This window comes from Priapulus caudatus, unplaced genomic scaffold (assembly GCF_000485595.1).
Source record: "Priapulus caudatus unplaced genomic scaffold, Priapulus_caudatus-5.0.1 Scaffold362, whole genome shotgun sequence".
NCBI lineage: Eukaryota > Metazoa > Priapulida > Priapulimorpha > Priapulimorphida > Priapulidae > Priapulus > Priapulus caudatus.
Window position 1 is genome coordinate 145,372 of NW_014577423.1, and position 5,670 is coordinate 151,041.

The following is a 5,670-nucleotide window of genomic DNA, read 5'->3' on the forward strand; positions in this document are numbered from 1 at the left end:
ACATGAGTTATGCGTAGTCCAGCAGGTAGGTTAGTTCTATGCTAAGTTATGGTTGGTAGCTGTAGAAAGTAACCTTCCATACCGCATTCAACTTTCAAGTTAAAACTGATACCAAAGTTCATTACTTCACTACACTGTGGCGCCATCTACACTGCACAGGGTGGCGGGGTGATTGTTGGGTATTTTCTTTGTAGGATGTTTTCTGAGACAACTAACGGATGAGAAATCAAGTGAGATACTCCAGCTAAACGCGAAGTCAAATACGAAAGGAAGGCATAAGAAAAGGTGATCGATGGAAAGAAATGGTCTAAAAGATGAGTTATGATGGTAACATCAAATAATTACATAATTGCGCCTTCTTGTAGGGCATCTTCTTATCCATTCTTTATATAAATTATTCGGGTCTTTATAAAGTGGAATATTGTATTTTAGTTGAACGCTGATTTTGCCTAATGTGATATGTCATATGCAGGAAAATAAAATTCATAAGTATGTGAAAATCTAATTAAGGAGATATTCCTGTAAAATGTTATTTCTAATTCGTAACGATAAATGTAGCAGGCACATGGGTGTTCTTCATAGTTATTTTTTCACATGTCTCCAGATGGTTTTTTTATAATAAGGGAAATGGTTTTGAGGCATATTTCAGCTCGTCTTATTGGTAACTGTAAAATGTACAGTCAATGGTTGTCTCCTATAGTTTATTTCTTACTCAAATGTCCTCGAGCTGGGGTTTTTTGTTATAAGGGGAAATAGTTTTTGATCGTTTTGCAGCTCTCTTTATTATTTAAAATGAAATTGATGCTATCTAACTAGGACTTCTTGGCATTCATCATTAGTGATGGCAATTCAGATAGTAATATATTGGGTCATTATTTATCATATTCAGTTGATAATGATAATGCCGATGAATTTGATTAATTGAATTTTATTTTTACTGGTTCAATTATCAGGATTCAATTGAGAAATGTTTATATTTAGGAACTGTGCAATGAACTCCAGGGAAGCATTTTTAGCTCAACCTTGAATCGTCAGCTGAGGCTTATTTGCCATGGGTCGTTGTTCCGTCCGTCCGTCCCCGTCAACATTTGGCTTCGGTCAAACGATAACTCAGGAACTGCTTTGACCCACATGTTTGAAATTGGGTGTAGTTGTATACTGCTATCTCGCTATATTAAACGTCCTATTTGGAGGCAACGCAGTTGCCTTACTTTCGAGCCAGGCGATTTTTTTGGCAAAAATGGGTAATTGGCATTGAGTCCAGTTCAGGTTCAACAGGATTTTTGGCTGCATTTTTGGTATGTGTAATGAATAAGGGGCTAGGGGTTTTGATATTTAAAAAAAATATGGCAAAATTAGGTAGGGTTTGGCAATTATATAGGGCATATGTATATAACACAAACAGTTGTGGTGTCACACTCGTGCCTGTTCGTTTTACAGATTTTCATTGACAATATCTTTAATGGGCAACAATGGGTATTTCCCTCTCCACCTGCAAAAAACGTTTATTAGAGTAAAGTTTCAACAAACATGTTCGGAAGCCAGCGATATAACCTATTTCTTTCAAACGGCGCAATCGCTACAAAGCGGGTATAGCGCCATCTAAATGGTCAGCAAATTGTGATTCATTTTGGTTTATAAATTATTAATTGCGATATAGCAGATGGCACATCGTTTCTATAATGTAGCGTCGATGTTGTTTGCTCAATTAAAACTGACTTCTCTTACTCACGTGCATTTTTGTGTCCTTTTTAGACTCATCTGACATAGTCAGATGCAGCTTGAGAATCGCATGATCCGTCGTTCCGTTTCGTGCGAACGTTCCGTCACCGTTCGTGCGAGCGCCGTCCGTGCGTCCGTCAGCAGTTGGGCACAATCTAAACGGCTCGACGTATGGGTCACGATATTCGGGACGTGGGAGGTAATCCGAAACGAGTTGGAGAATGTTCGAAGCTGGGGGTCAAAGGTCAAAAGATCAAGAGGTGTAAAAAGAAGGGCGAACAATTCCCTCCTTAAACTAAGGTATAGGGAGGAAAGTGCAGAATTGCGGCACAAATCTATAACGACTCGACCTAGGCTAGTGATAGTCGGTGTATAGCCATCATGGTAGAAATCCATCACTGTGCCGAATTGGAGAGTCACCAGTCAAAGGTCCAATGGGGCACAGGGCAAGATTAGACATTTTCTGAGGACATGGTTGAGCCGGAGGCGATATTGGAAAACTTTTTTTGTTTCAGTGGTGCCCTACGGCATTTTATTGGCTTTATTGAAAGCGACATGAATGTGCTTTCCAGCTGACGGGGCGAAGAGTAAGTGTCTGATAAGCCTTTTGACGCTTCAAGAGAAGGTTAAACATGGATTTGTTGACTGTTACAAAGAGTGAACTGCTTTGCTTATTAGAGGCCCCCTCCCCCCACCTCCCCATTCCCCTTCCCCCACCCCTGCCCCCCGCTCCCATTCTCCCATCTCGCCACCCCTCTCCCCCCCACCCTCGCATCTGCGATAGTTGGGGCGTGTCCGTAACAATGATGTGTAAGGCAACTGCGTGTCTTGCATATCTGCGCTCTAACAAATGTGGTACTACGCACGACTGAAAATTTTAGCGTTTATTAATCGTAGCAACAGACCTCAATGACGCAGACGGGCTCTGCGGCCTCTGTTTGTGGTGAGCTACAGTGTGCATTGACAGTTTTCATTATTTAATGAAATAAAGCTGCATTGTTGCTGGCAGCATCCTCAGGTTTATCATCTGTTTTGTGATATCTCGAAGAACATAAATTTTAGAATGTCAGGTCATTGTGAAAATAAGACTCCATTCTAAATTTTGATGTGGAAATGTCAATTATACAAAACTCAGAAGAGTCAGGTTGCAGTTGCTGTACAGTGCCATGGTAGGCATGGACCTCCATTTTAACACCTGTGCTTGTTTAGCATTGTATGTATGGTGTTATATTATTTTATTGAAATATCGGCAAAATGGCCAACTTCGATAATATCAGTGAAAGCTGAAGCGTAGCTCTGGTGAACTTTGACCCAAAAGATTTTAGCTAAAATGTCAATATACACTGAAGGAAGGACGCTGCTGGTGTCCATATCTTGGGAGAAAATTAGTGCCTTAGTAGAAAAATAACGCTCAAGTTTTGTGATAGTGGGTAGTTACAGTACCCAGCAGTAAATAGCAATGTTAGCAGTTAGGTGCAAAAGAACACTTACACTTGTAATGTGTAAATTGTGATGTGGCACATGTTTATTCTCATCGCGTAGGCCAGCCAAATGCAGGGTTTTTCTCTGGGGTGCTGTTAATATATTTTCTAAATTGCTTCCTAAATTTCAAAATTTAGTAAAAGTTGAGTTGACACAAAATTTAGAGCAATAGCCGCTGCCCTGCTTTAATTCATTTTACGTGCTGCCATATAGTATGTGTATAATTATTTTCAAGTTCTGTCAGTAGGCCATCCTTGTTTTCTCAAGTGAGTGATTTTACATTGATTAGATTTGCTGAGCTCGCCCCACTAGAGCATGCGTGACAATTGATCGGAAGTGCCAAGATCCTTCTAACTATCTAGCAATCGCGAAAATATGAAACCACATGGCGCCACTTCATCTGCTGTGCTATTTCGAATCGTGCAATCTTAAGTAGCAGACGACCAATTATTGTCAACATTTATTTGCACAGAAGCAGTGAATGCTTGATTCAATAACATTAAGTAAATGTTTTTTCCTTAGGGTATTTGGCTTCGCATGATCAATAAAGTTGTTAGCTTGTTCTGTACATCAGTAAAAACCGAGTGGGGGCATAATATTATGTGGCTATGCCGTGGCATCACCGTGCTTTCTTGATAGGGTTCGCTAACAACCGTTGAGGCAGAAGGTGAGGCTTATTGCTTGAACGACATTTATTGCTAGTAATGACACCTATTGTGTATTGTATTTTTTAGCTCACCATTGACATTCGTCAAAGATGAGCTATTGCCATGGTCGTCGTCCGTCGCACGTCCGTCGGTCCGTCCGTCCTCCGTGCAACATTTGGCTACGGTCAACGATAACTCGGAACCGTTGACTGCACATGTTTTGAAAATTGGGTATAGTTGATTACTGTATGGCTCGCCATATTTTTAACCGTCCTATTTTGGAGACGCCAGTCGACGTACTTTCGAGGCCACAGCAATTTTCTTGGCAAAATATGGAATTGCATTGTCCAGTTCAGAGTTCAACGGATTTTGATATTAAAAAAAAAAAGGAAAATTAGGTAGGTTTGCAATTAATAAATAGCACTATTGTGTTTATTAGACATGCAAGATTAACAGTCTGAGGTGTCACATCTCGTCTGGTTCGTTTTAGCAAAGATTTCATTGACAATATTTTTAATGCAAATTGGTATTTCTTCCACCCCTGCCGATAAACGTTTATATTAGAGTAAAGTTTTACAAAACATGTCGGAACGGGTGCAGCAAAACCTATTTCGATTCCGATCGCCTTGGCAACTTGGTAGCCGAAGTGTGACGTCACGGTGGCATGACAACGAACGCCACATGGTTCTAAACAACCCACTGCTCCATAGCATTAACTGCCGTGAAAATGTTGTGCCTCACGTAAGAACACCCGAGGTGTGTGTGCTGCAGACAGCGGTAAGCATCGTAGCAAGTCGATCTTAACAATGTATTTTAAGTTATTAATTTTATTTTTTATTTTATGATTATGATTGTTTGTTTTCGTTTGCTTTCACTTCCATCCTTTTGAATTTATAAAAAGCTGCAATAATGACTCTCAGAATGATGGTTAGAATCGGGTACAAAACACGACCATTTTCACGCAGTTAATTGTTACCAGAGGAACATATGATTGTTTAGAACCCAGTGGGTTCGTTGGTCATGCCACCGGTGACGTCCATGCATTTGAGCTTCTATGCGCTAAGTAAGCATCAGAGCGGGTATAGCGCCATCTACGCGTCAGCAAATTGTGATATCATTTTGGTTCTATACAATTATTATTGCGATAATACAGATGGCGTTATCTTACGGTTGTGTGTTTATTCGCTCTATGAAAATCCTCTCATGCAACATTAATCTTTGTACAATAAGTTGTTGTTATTGTGCAGGTGATATTCGACCATTGTCCGTGTAGTAGCAGCACGTGGAATAGCGTATCCCTCGTCATCTACACGATTACACATCGGGAGCTCCGCTTTTAGGCAAGTGGTAAATCTGAATATTATAAGACGTTAAATGGCGACGAATCATTTTAGGTTTACCGCCATCACTCGCCACATCTCAGACTTCCACATCTCAAACATTATTTTTCACTATAAAAAAAATATATAGCAATAATTATCAAAGTAATATAAATGGGCGTTTACCCTAACCTACCATATATAGCTGCTTCGTTTCTATAAATAGTACGTCGACTGTTGCTGCAATTAAAACTGACTTCTTCTCACTCACTCCATTTGTGTCCTTTTTGTGATGAGCTACAGAAGTTGACAACTTTCATTTACAATGGCATGTGGCAGTACGATTTTTATTGCATAGTGGTGGCTAGAGCTTCGTGGTGGCTAATCATTTAGGCTTGATGCAGGCATACCGTTTCATCCGGCTACACTCAAGAGAACCAAACCAAATGGAAACCAATGATCATGCATCTCAATGAGCACTGTGCAATTTTTTATACCCT